General features: G+C 49.7%; 2 protein-coding genes across 3 annotated transcripts in view; one reads left to right on the top strand and one right to left on the bottom strand.

Annotated features, from left to right (window-relative positions):
* Positions 1 to 12,995, top strand: part of RAB43 (RAB43, member RAS oncogene family) — a 353,030-nt gene that overhangs the window by 318,489 nt on the left and 21,546 nt on the right. The window lies entirely within an intron of this gene.
* The window catches only part of EFCC1 (EF-hand and coiled-coil domain containing 1), a 49,597-nt gene that overhangs the window by 18,624 nt on the left and 17,978 nt on the right, over positions 1 to 12,995 (bottom strand). The window lies entirely within an intron of this gene.

Here is a 12,995-nt window from a genome sequence, read left to right as displayed (position 1 = left end):
ATGGATGAATGGATAAAGTGTGGTCTCTACAAATGATGGAATATTATACAGCCTTAAAAAGGGAGAAAATTCTGACACACACTACAATATGGATGAAACTTGAGGACATTATGCTCAGTGACATAAACCAGTCACAAAAGGACGAACACTGTATGAGGTCTCTAGAGCAGTCAAAGTCCTGGAGATAGTAGGACGGTGGCCGCCAGGGGCTGGGGGAGGAGGGTGGGGGGAGTTAGTGTTTACTGGGGACAGAGTTTCAGTTTGGGAAGATGAAAAGTTTCTGTGGATGGATGGTGGGGCTGGTTGCACAACAGTGTGAATGTGCTTAGTGCCCCTGAACTGCACACTAAAAAATAGCTAAAATAGTAACTTTTATGTTATGTATAAATTTTACAATTAAAAAAAAAGAATGAGTAGTTGAAAACATCACCTGGATTTATTAACTAAATAGTACAATAAACTCACTTTCATACATTTTGGTTTTTTTTTCAAGTTAAAGCCTCAACCAAATCTGACACATGTCACTCTCTTTGGTCCTATTTTATGCAGATTCATTTCAGTGGATTTCCCAGGACCAAATATTACTGGAAAACAAGGACCCTTCTGCTCAGTTCAGGAGTCGCTATTTGGAGTCACCGGCCAGTCTTCGCCCACACAGACTACTGTAAAGGTAGAAGCCATACAACACGGTGGATGAGACAGGGTCCTTGGTTCCAACCCCAGCCTTGCCAATGAGGAACTGAGAGTGGGACTTGGCCCCCATTTTGCAGGTGGGCCACTGAAGCCAATGACCTCGGAGGTCCCCCCGTCTCTGCTTGGCTTCTCTCGATTAGGCCTCTGTGAGTATTCAGAGGAGCCAGCTTGGCCGGGAGCGGTGTTGGCCGCATGCATGTCAGGGAAACCAAGTTGCTGTTCCAGAGGGATTGGGACACGGGGACGAGGCACTACAGAGGGTCCTAGCAGGGTTTGTCAGGTGGATTCAGTGTCCCAAAGACTGCTGAGCTGAGCAAGAGGGGACCTGCGGGGCTGCACTCGGCGGGGGCATCGGCCACCTGTGGCCACCCAGCACCTCCCCTCCCCATGGGTAACAGCGCCCCCAGTTGCCACCCAGGTACTTCACCTGCTCACCTACCCCTACGAAAAGCAGCGCATCTGCTCGGAGGAGAGAGGGGCACATGGCCCCTTCCCACACTAATTAGCATGATCCCGCCCCTGGCCACCGTGATTCACTGAGGCCTGCACAGGTAGCCAATGAGATGCACCAACCCGCTTGCTCCCTGCGTAGTGAGGTGTGAGGATGAGGTGGGGAGCTGTGACAGCCATTGGTGACTCCCAGGGGACCGCTTAGAGATGCAGGGGACTACAGATAGAGCCTAAAGATGACAATAGAAACGAGGTCCTTGATAACATTATTTGAGTTGCTGGATCAGGCTCTGCCTGAAGCCAGGGCTAACCCTGAACTTTTGTGTCTTCTGAGCCAGTAACTCTGACTGATTAAGTCTTGCGTTCAAGCCCCTCTAATGCAAGCTGAGAATGGAGATATGGTTTGGCAGCCGGCAATGTGAAAACCCCATGGGTGGGTATTCTTGTTTAAGCGTGAAACCATGTGAGGTTTCCAAAGGCTTGGGCCACAGCCTGAAGAAGAAAAGACACAAGGGCCACTGTTTGAAGACTCCAGGGTGGAGGCAAGTAGCCTTTATTATGGCCCCAGAGAGTGGTGCTTGATCAGGATGAGGGGGAAGCAAAGGTGAGACTTGGAGAATCATAAGGAGGCAGTTTTAGCTCACTGTGAGGGAAAACTTTCTCACAGGGATTGCTGACCAAGAATGGAATGGGCTGTCTTGTGAGGTAATGAGCTTCATGGCAGAGGAGGTATGTAAGGAGGTCAGGACTTCAATGGCCTGAATTTTTTTTTAAAGATTTTATTTATTTGTCAGAAGGAGAGAGAGAGAGTGAGTGAGCACAAGCAGGGGGAGTGGCAGGCAGAGGGAGAAGCAGGCTCCCCTCTGAGCAGGGAGCCCCATGTGGGGCTCGATCCCAGCACCCTGGGATCATGACCTGAGCCGAAGGCAGACGCTTAACCGACTGAGCCCCCCAGGCGCCCCAATGGCTGGAATTTTGAATAGAGTTGGAGGTTGAACTCGACAATATCTACATCTTCCCACCATGAGACGTTGCTTCCCCCCACCTCCCACTAAATTATTTAAGGGCTTCAACAAGCAAAATGAGATGGAGGGGACAGCCCTTATTTAGAAGTTTCCTAGCATAAGCTCGCTCTGGCACACTGGTCCCTACACTTCCCGCAGCCCCACAGCCACTGGAGTCTTAGAAGCCCTGCTCCAAGTGCAACCTTCGGCATTAACAACGACTAAATCTTTCACAGAGCGCGCGGTAGGTGCCAGGCACTGTTCTCAGTGCTTTAAACATTTTCCTCACAACAACGAGGTAGGTAGGTATTGCCATTCCCCACGTCTTGCAGATGAGGAAGTGGAAGCACAGAGAGCCCGAGCAACCTGTTCAAGCCGCACAGCTCAGGTCTGGAGGAGCTGGGATACCCGCTCGGGCCACTGGCTCCAGGCCCACACCTCAGTGGCCCTGCCCAGTGGGAGGGAAGCTTGGAAGACAAGGCTGCAATGACGCAGCCCAGCTGCCGTTCTCATTAGGTGACTACAGGTCACAGGCAATGACGTCAGGAAGAGGAAGCCACTGAGAAGAGTGTGGAGAGTGGGACAGATGAGGACACACTTCGGAATTTTCCAAGAAATAAAATGTGGCTGCGGAGAAACAGAGTTTCCCTAGGGAGACCGAGGGTGTGCTACTCATATCTAGTAATTGGTATTTAACCGAGTCTGTCATTACCCTGCTGATTCAATCTGTAGGATCACTCACATAATCACACAAATGTGCTGTAATATCTCCACCTTAATACAAAAACCCAAAACCAACCAAACAAAATAACCCTCCCCACCATATGGCTGCCCCCAGCTTCCACCCCTTTCTCTGTCTACTGTAGAGCAGAGCTTCTTGAGGGGTTGCCTCTGCTGTTCCAATCTCAGCTCGTCACCCGTCACTGCTGAGTTGCTAGACCCAGTGGGTGCTCCTCAGTGCTCGTCTCGTTTGGCTGGTGACATGAAGACTACACTTCACAGGGCACATTTCATAGTGCACACTTCACACACACACTTCACAGGGCACACTTCAGAGGCACACTTCTCAGAGTATACTTCACAGGGCATATTTCACAAGGCACATTTCACAGGGCAAACTTCATAGTGCACACTTCACACACACACTTCACAGGGCACCCTTCACAGTGTACATTTCATAGGGCACATTTCACAGTGCACACTGCATAGTGCACACTTCATAGAGCACATTTCATGAACACTACTACACAGAAAGCAATGAACTCTACATGACTCCCTCACCTGGTCACTTTCTTCCCGTGGCTTCCAGGAGACAGCTCCTCCCTCCCTGGCACGTCGCCTTGTCTACTTTGCCAGTTCCTCCTCCTCCCTATTCCTCTATGCTGGCTGTGTGCCCTCAGCCTCCACCTGAGAACTTCTTTATATCCATTCACTCTATAAAGGGTCTCAGCCAGTGCTGTGGCCTTTAGCACTGATGACTTCTAAATGTATCTCCAGCTCTGGCTTCTGGGATCCAGTTTTCTGACAACCTTACCCAGCTTAACTGCTGCCTTGGCATCTCCACCTGGATGTCCCACAGGCATTGCAGATGCCTCGTAGTGTCCTTGTCTTTCTCTGTCTGCTTCTCCTGCTTCCCCTCAGTGAAAAGCGCCATCGCCCACCTGGCCACCCAAAGCGGAGGTCATACCTGAGGACGGAGAGTCTGACCCTTCACTCAGGGCCCAGGCCAGGGGTGCTGCAGGGAGGCTGCTCGGCAAAGGGCCGTCATATCATGCTATTTTGTGGCCACTCCCTTGCCTGGGTTTGTGCAGGTGAGGACAGAAGTGGGAAGGAGGAGGAGGGGAGAAGGAGTGCAGCCCCTGCCCTCAGGGGACCTCTGGGTGACAGGGAGCCCAGAGCCTTCACTCTTCAGGGCCACACCCACTGGACTCAGGGCCAGACCCTCACGTAGACAAGGAGGGCGCTGGGTCTGCAGGGTAGGGAAGATGTCCTAGAGGACTTGGGGACTTGGGGTTGAGTAGAATGAAAGAGGCTTGAGTGGAGGAGGAAAGGCAGCAGGTGTATTTGGGGACGGATGGGGGCCAGCAGGGCTAGAGAAGAGGACTTACAGCAGATCAGAAAGGGCTGAACAGACCCTGACTGGGCACCCCAACTTTGGGCTGGGCCTTATGTGTGCTATTCTGGGTACTGCTCATCCCCTGGATTTATGAGACTGTTATCTCTCAGAGGAAGAAAAGGTTAAGTCACAGAGGTGGTTGGGGGCCAGCAGGGATCTGGACCTAAGTCCATCCTTCCAAAGCCTGAGCTTGTTCTCTTGCCCCATCCTTTATGTCACCAGGCCTTGGAAAATCCCACATATTATAGATGGTGGAAGCCAGTGGAGCTTTGCAGGTATTAGGTTGAACCATATGGAATTACTGGGTTTTGCTGCTTTTGACCTGCAAAAGGGCAATTTAAAATGGTTTGATCTGATAGGACATGTTTTTATAATGGTTCTTGATTGACTGGCTGCAAATCTGTCACTTCAGTAGTGAGTATCCTGGTTTGTGAAAGGCTTTGTTAGAATTTCTGGGCGTAAGGGCTGCCTGGCTGGCTTAGTCAGTGGAGCATGTGACTCTCGATCTTGGGGTTGTGAGTTTGAGCCCCATGTTGGATGTAGAGATTACTTAGAAATAAAAATCTTTCTAAAAAAGAAAAAGAGGAAAGGATTTTCTGGGCCTAGAAATCTGACAGCCATCCACCCTAGGACTGGACCATGTGGCCCAGTGGTTTAAGTAGGGTTTCCCATAAGAATGGGTCCCTAAGGTTGGCTCTGGGGAGGAGATGGAACTGCCTGGGGACAGGGCAGAGGGTCACCTGTGGCCTTGCTGAATGATCTGGGTGCTATGGCCCCCCGTGACCTGCAGGTCCAGCCTCCTTAAAAACGCCAGCCCCAAGGTCACAGAGCTGCATCATGTTACATCTCTCCTCTCCCCCCACTCCTGGGCCATCAGCACTTGCTGTCATGGTCATTTTTGGAAGACAGCTCTGACCCTGCTCCAAAGCCCTCTGTGGCTTCCCAGGGCCAACCAGAAAAGTCCAGATCCCTTGCTATTCTAGTCCCTCCATGGAAGAGTTTCTGAAGTTGCAGAGCAAAGATCCCAAGGAAGAAAGAACACATTTTGCTCAGGAGGGCCCTGTAGGGGGAGAGAAGTCCCTCTGCTCCCTTCCCACCCCCAGTCCCCTCTGTACTGCCAAAGGGAGCAGAGGTGAGCTCTGGCCCTGTCTCTCTTCCCTTCAAAATGCTCTCGGTGGCCATTCGAAAGAACTCCAATGTCCTGACACAACACTGAAGGTCCTCCAAGAACTGACCCAACCCTCCAGCCTCATCACTGGTGATGACCACTGGGCACAGCACAGCCAGACCACTGAACCTCCTGTGTGTCTCCCTTGGGGCCTTCGCACATGACAAGCACAGCTAACACCTAAATGGCCTTACTGTGTGCCAGACACTCTACTCTTCTGAGTATTTTTGTGCTAACTCACCTACCCTCCCCAGCGACTCTAAGAAGGAATGATTCTTCTTGCTGCCATTTTACAGATGAGGAAACTGAGGTGCAGAGAACAGAGTAATTTGCCCAAGATCACACAGATTCCTCCATCTTCAATGTGCACCCCCTGTCTAGCAAGCTCTGTCTGGAAAATCCTACTGGCCCTTTGCTCTCCCCTCTCCAATGCAAATGCCACTTCCTCTCAGAACTCCCCTGTCTCTTGATTGGACTCCCAGAGCTCACATGCTCCCAGGTATCCTGTTAGGATCTGTGTCCCTCATCAGACTGGGATTTCCTCTGGGCATACAGCACAGGGACAGAGGGGCCCAGTAACAGTTGGCTGAATGAATCAATGAATGAAACCATTGGCAGTAGTGGGGGTGAGGAAGAAGAAGGTCAGGTCAGGCTCTGACAAATCCAGAGCCTGGATGGGGATCCCAGGTTCCCCCAACACCTTCTACTCTTAGATTGTTCCTGAAAGGACAGAGAGAAGAGCATTCACTTTGAAGCCACAAGATCCCGGTGGCGTCTCAGCTCCAAAGCTTCCCAGCTCCCATCAGCTTTTCCTGTGGATCAGGGGCTAACCTCCCTGCCCACCTCACTGAGGGGCGGACCCTCAAAGTGGGAGGATGATGTAGAGTTTCCTAAACTGCAGACATTTTTGGTCACCGACCCTATTGCTTACTAATACAGATTTCCTTTAATAGGAAACATTATTACCAGTAGTGAAAAGCCAGTATCTTGTCATACATAGAAAGTAACCAGAGAAATACATAAAACAACAAAACAAAGGGAGTCATTTCTAGCAAGGCCTTCTTTTCTGTCTGCTCCCAACCCTGAGGCTGTTCTTTCTTCCTTAAAATGGGAAGAATTGCCAGTTCCAAACCAGGACTGAGAAGGCCCAGCATCCTTGCTCCATGTCTCCCTGGCCTGTGAGCCTTCCTGCACCTCTGTGCAACTCTCCTTTGGGAGCCATGGAGGAATCGGGGGAAGGGGGGACTCCTGGGACTGCAGAGGTGCCTGTCACTCAGCAGGCATTGCAGCAGGACCTCCCTCTCAGCTCCAGGCAGTTCTGGGGAGAAAGGTGGGCCCTGGAGGCTGCCCACTGTCTGCTTACACCCTCACACCCAGACAGACCTGAGTCCTTGTGTGCGGTCGGGCGTTGTCTCCAGCTGGTCACATCTGTGCACTGCCCGGAGCCTGGGGTGAACCTCTAATGTCTCCCTCCTCTCAGAGGCTGACGGCTACATCTGGCCACCAGCCCAGCGGCTTACACAATCTGACAAAGGCCAGATGTTGCTCTTCCTCCCTTCCTCCAGTTCTGAGCTCCTGGCCCTTGGCTTCCGGGTCTCCAACAGACAGACCCCCCCTTCTTGGGATCTGTGACGCAGAGAGGGGTCTGGGGAGTGGCCAAATCTGGGTTGCACCCCACAGGACTATGGCTTTGCAGTGACCCCTCCCCAAGCCTTCATTTCATTCCCCCACTCACTCATCAGTAAACACAGAGGGGTCTTGGGTCCCATAAAGATGAAACAAAATAGCCAGCTGATAAGGAATGCCCATGTCCACTGGCCTTCATTATGCTGTGTCCCAGTGGGTCTGCATGTCTACCTATCCATCTACCTGCCCATCTATTCACCTAGCCGGCCGGCCGGCCATCCATCCATCCATCCATCCATCCATCTGAATACATTTTCTTAGCCCTTATTTCACAACAGAGTTTTATAATATATATTTCAATATGTCTTCTAACGATGGGGAGCTCCTGCCTTCACCAGCATTCAAGGCCATTTGAGATGGCGCTCAGATGTACAGGTGCGTGTGCGTGTTTTAAAACAGCTAAGCATTTATTTTTAGCACATATTAAAAAACAATTAGCAAGCACACCAAACAGTTTTAGTTTTACCTGTGTGACAGTGATATACCCTTCTTTTGTTTTTATTTTTTATTTTTTAAAGATTGGATTTATTTATTTGAGAGAGAGGGAGAGGGAGAAGCAGGCTCCCCACTGAGCAGGGAGCTGGACATGGGGCTCGATCCCAGGATTCTGAGATCACGACCTGAGCCAAAGGGAGACGTTTAACCAACTGAGCCACCCAGGTGCCCCAATATACCATTCTTTTAAATAAATTTATTTAAGTATAAAGAGTGAGATGATTTAAGGAAAAATGTTAATCAAATAATAATAATACAGGTGCTATGCAGATACGGCAAAAAATGACACAGACCCTAGGAGAATGTCTGCAGCTTGGCAAACCCTCAGACACCAGCACACAGTGAGCTCCGAGTGCTTCGAGAGCTACACTCTTACCACCTCCGCCACTCATTTTGCTCCCCACTGGAGAGGACCCCCAACTCTAAGTATGGGCACCCTCTTCTTATAATGGATATTTTGGAATGTCCCTGTGTGATCCCAAAATGAGCTGGATAAATAATATACCCAATCTTCACAAATATTTTGAAACAATTAATGTGATGCTCTAACAGTGATCTAAAGGAAAAAGGAATTTTATGATATATATTTCAATATGTAAATATTCAGACATAATGATATTTTTAGATGCTTAAACCTACTTATAATGGCTCAGATTTTTTTTTTTAAATTGAAGTGTAACTGACACGCAGTGTTATATTAGTTTCAGGTGTCCAACATGGTGATTATACATTACGCTCGCTCAGCCACAGTGTAGCTCCCGGCTGTCACCATACAAATTTCTACAATACCATTGACTCTATTCCCTATGCTGTGCCATTCATCCGCTTGACTCACTCATTCCATAACTGGAAGCCTCTCCCTCCCACTCCCCTTCACCCATTTTGCCCATCCCCCACCCCTCCCCTCTGGCAACTATCAGCTTGTCCTCTGTATTTATGGGTCTGTTTCTGCTTTTGTTGTTGTTGTTGTTAAAATGGCCAAGTTTGAATTTGAGACTAGTAAGGTAATATTCAATCGCATATTGTTGACATTCTTTTCCTGTATTTGACATTTTGAAATAAGGGCTAAGAAAATATATTCAGATGGATAGATGGATAGATAGGCGAATGGATGGGTGGATAGATGGATAGATATGTAGACTCCCTGGGACACAGCATAATGAACGTCAGTGGACACAGGCATTCCTTATCAGCTGGTTAAGTGTTGTCAGCATCTATGATGTGACTCTGAAATGATGAGCAACTCTTGGAAAATTCCAAACAAAGTATAACCTTCCCATTACTCACACAGCATTGCATTCTTGGAAAATCCATTGTACATTAAAACTATGCAAAAAATTATATTTTATAGGTAAAGCAGAGTTAGATTCTAGTCTTAGATCATTGTAGTGAAAGCAAGTTTTTCACACAATGAATGTACAGGGACATGTGGAAGTTGGGGGCGGGTACAGGGCAATCCTGGGTTACACAGGACCTGTGGAGAGGCCTGTATCCCAAGTGTCAGGAACATTGTCCCCCTAGTCATTGAGACAAACACTCCCTCCACAAAAGTTCCCAGAACGTCCCTGGGGGAGATGTTGCTTCCAGAGACATGCCCTGTTGTAGACGCTGTCCCTGATCCTCTGTTCTAGCTTCATGTCCCACTGGCTAAGGCAGCCTCCACCCAAACCTAGCTTTAGGCTGCCTCGGGGGGTGGGTGGGGGGAGGACTGTGAGGTGCCCGGCCGATGGATTTGGACTTTGAAGCTGCCGGGTCAGCCACCTGGGCCACGCCCATGCCCTGGGGAAGCACCCAGGGTCTGTACCTGCCAGTGCCCACTGGCCTGCAGCCATCCTTGTCCCCTCCCCACGTGGCCTCTGGGCTCAGAGAGCCACCAGGCTTGGGGATTGGCTTGTACCTGTTTACTCCTGGGCCAGCCTCTCAGTCAAGGGGTGCCCTCATCAAGTCCCTTCCCCTCACTGAGACTCAACCTCCCCAGCTTTTAAATGGGGACATCGCCCCCGCTCATGGACGAGACTTGGGGCTAAGTGAAGGATTCATGTGCCTCGCACACGGTGGGCACACAACTCTTGTTAGTTCCCATCCTCTGTTCACAACTGCCTCCTTCTCTAGTCATTTTGTTTTCCAAGAACCTCAGAGAGATGCTTGAGTGCAGGGAGAGTCCCACAGTTTCTTAATCTGATCTGTGCCATTGAATATGACAGCCACTAGTCACACTGAGCTACTGAAATTTAAACTCACTGTAGTGAAATAAAACTAAAGGTTCATTTCCTCAGCCATGCTAGCCACGTATCAAGTGCTCAGTAGCCACGTGGGGCTTACAGCTACCATACTGGACAGTGCAGAGGTAGGCCATTTCCATCATCACAGAAAGTTCTGTTGGACAGCTCTGAGATTATGTTAAAAGGGGAAGTAATAGTTCATAGTCATTTTGTCTGGAACTGTGATTCTCACTTGTAAGCCACCTATTCAATTCACTATTTATGTTGGTGCAGTGACAATTCTGCCTAAGTTGCAATTATCTGAACCTAGAACTTAACGCCGCTGTAGCATAAACACAAAATATATCACGAGTGAGGTTCCTGCCATAATCCCAGTGCATCCCTCTCTACTTAAGAGCTGGGTCCCCATCTATACCACCTGAAGGGGTGGATCCTCAATAAAGAACTAAATGTGAAGGGCAGAATTAAAATAGAACATACAGCAGGATGAATAGCCTTCAAACCTAGGGGTGGGGGACAGCTCAAATCAAAACTCAAAAGCAAAATCACAAGGTCCAAAGCATTTGGTGAATTGCATTACATCAAAGAAGACATGGGAGCCAGCTGGTGTATCTTGGCTAAATTCTGTCTAAGCCTCCCACAACCCAGCAATTCCTCCCCGGGGTATATTTTCTGGGGGAAGTTTCTACACCCATCTGCAAGGTGGCATGGTGGAGGATGCTCATCAGTGTCACGTGCAGATGCAGGAGCTGGGAGGCCGCTCCAGGGTTGGGTGGGTGTCCGCCTCTGGGATTGGGTGGGAAACTCACCAGAAGGAGAAGCAGGGGACAGACGTGCACATAACCAGTGCCCCTGAAACATGCAGTGCCGAGCGAAGAATGCAAGAAACGGAGTGAGGCATAGAGCGCAGTGCCATTATGGAAAGAGAACATAGACACGAAACCACACGTTTTGCAAGGACACAGCAACAAGAAGATACACAGAACTCACACGAGAATGGTTGTCTATAGCTCAGATAGGGAAAGGGGAAGAAAAGGGGGAAAAATCCATTCCTACCCCTGCTCCAGCCCAAGTCTCCCACTCAGGATACATAAGTTTCCAAATGTCAGAATAAATGTTCACCAATGACCAGCACATTATCATTTCACACAGGGGCCGGCAAACTTTTCCCAAAGAGGGCCACGTAGTGAATATTTCGGGCTTAGCAGCCCATGTGGTCACTGTTGCAATGACTCAGTGCTGCTTTTCTGGTGCGAAAGCAGCTACAGGTAATACAGAGAGGAATGAACGTGGCTGTGTTCCAATAGAACTTGATTTACGGGTACTGAAATTTGAAGTTCATGAAATTTTTCTGTGTCAGGAATATTGTTCCTTTTTGAGTTTTCCCAACCATTTTTTTTAAGTTTTTTTTTTTTTTAAATTTATTTGACAGAGAGACAGCACAAGTAGGCAGAGCGGCAGGCAGAGGGAAAGGGAGAAGCAGGCTCTCTGCTGAGCAGGGAGCCCGATGCGGGGCTCGATGCCAGGACCCTGGGATCATGACCTGAGCCGAAGGCAGCCGCTTAACTGACTGAGCCACCCAGGCACCCCTTTCCCAACCATTTTAAAAGGTTAAAATCATAGTTTCTATCAGATACAAAAATAGGCCTAGGGCTAGATTTGGCCCACGGGCCATAGTTTGCGAACCCCTGATTTAACTAACTTTTGCCCCCAGTGGATAGAATTTCGTCCAGGGAAAACATGTTTAATCAGTGTGGTGGACTGAGGTCTCACCTTTGCTCCTAAGGCCAGCCAGCCAGCCCCTTCTGGATTGCTAAGAGCACTGAATGAGGATATGGAGCGAAGCAACCATCTGGCAGGGGCCAGAAAGCCACACTGAGCAGAGTGCAGTACTGGGTCAGCAGGAGGGAGGGATGTTGTTTATAGCTGATACGCTAAGGGGGTGGGCGGCTGACGGTCTGTGGGATGCACGTTCACACACAGGTGCAGGCTCATGTGAGCTCACTGGTGGCGTCTGATGGCATGGGGCATGAGCTGCGGGTGGCAGGAGGGCACCCCAGCAGCCTGCTCCTGGACTGGCTGGGTCTGCCCTGCCTTGCTTTTGGCCCGAGTCTGGCCCTCCAACCTGCCCATTGGCTGTGCTGACCCCTGACACCCTCCCAAAGAATTCCCTTCCTGCTTCAGTGAGCCGGTGTTATTTCCTGTTGTTTGCAACATGGACCCCTGGCTGGTATGGCCTTGAGCAACTCATGTCACCCTTCTAAACTTTACCTTTCCAAAAAAAAAAAAAAAAAGTCTTACTGTGGTGCACACCATGGTTACTGCAGGGTGGACAGAATTTCTAGGAATGACTCAAAGTTCCACACCGTAATTCCTGCAGTTCGTGAATGGGGGGAGGTGTCACTCCCATGATGGTGTTATGTTATATGGTACAGCTGATCTCAAGGGGGTTATTGTTCCCACCTAGTCACATGAGTCCCTTTAAAAACAGAGAGCTCGGGGCACCTGGGTGGCTCAGTCGTTAAGCGTCTGCCTTCGGCTCAGGTCATGGTCCCAGGGTCCTGGGATCGAGCCCCGCATCGGGCTCCCTGCTCAGCGGGAAGCCTGCTTCTCCCTCTGACCCTCCCCCTGCTTGTGTCCCTTTCTCGCTGTGTCTCTCTCTGTCAAATAAATAAATAAATCTTAAAAAAAACCCAAAAAAACCCCAGAGAGCTCTAGGGACTCCTGGGTGGCTCAGTCAGTTAAGCGTCTGCCTTCGGCTCAGGTCATGATCCCAGGGTCCTGGGATCGAGTCCCACATCGGGCTCCTTGCTCAGCTTCTCAGCTTCTCCCTCTCCCTCTGTCCCACCTCCTGCTCGTGCTCTCTATGTCTCTCTCTCAAAGAAAGAAAGAAAGAATCTTAAAAAACATAAAAATAAATAAAAACAGAGAGCTCTCTTGGCTGGCACAAGAAAGATCGTCAGGGAGATCTGAAGCATGAGAAAGACTGGGGTCCTTGCTGGCCGGAAGGTGAATGGGGCCACGTGAAGTGGAGTGTGGAGAGTGACCCCAGGGCCTGACAGCCAGCAAGGAAATGGGGATCTCAGTCCTACAACCAAAAGGAACCTAATTCTGCCAATGCCTGAGTTTGGAAACACACCCCAGAGCCTCTATACCTGGCC

Source organism: Leptonychotes weddellii, chromosome 1, assembly GCF_054177405.1.
Source record: "Leptonychotes weddellii isolate Sample4059 chromosome 1, ASM5417740v2, whole genome shotgun sequence".
Lineage (NCBI taxonomy): Eukaryota > Metazoa > Chordata > Mammalia > Carnivora > Phocidae > Leptonychotes > Leptonychotes weddellii.
This window is presented reverse-complemented; position numbering and strand designations above follow the sequence as displayed.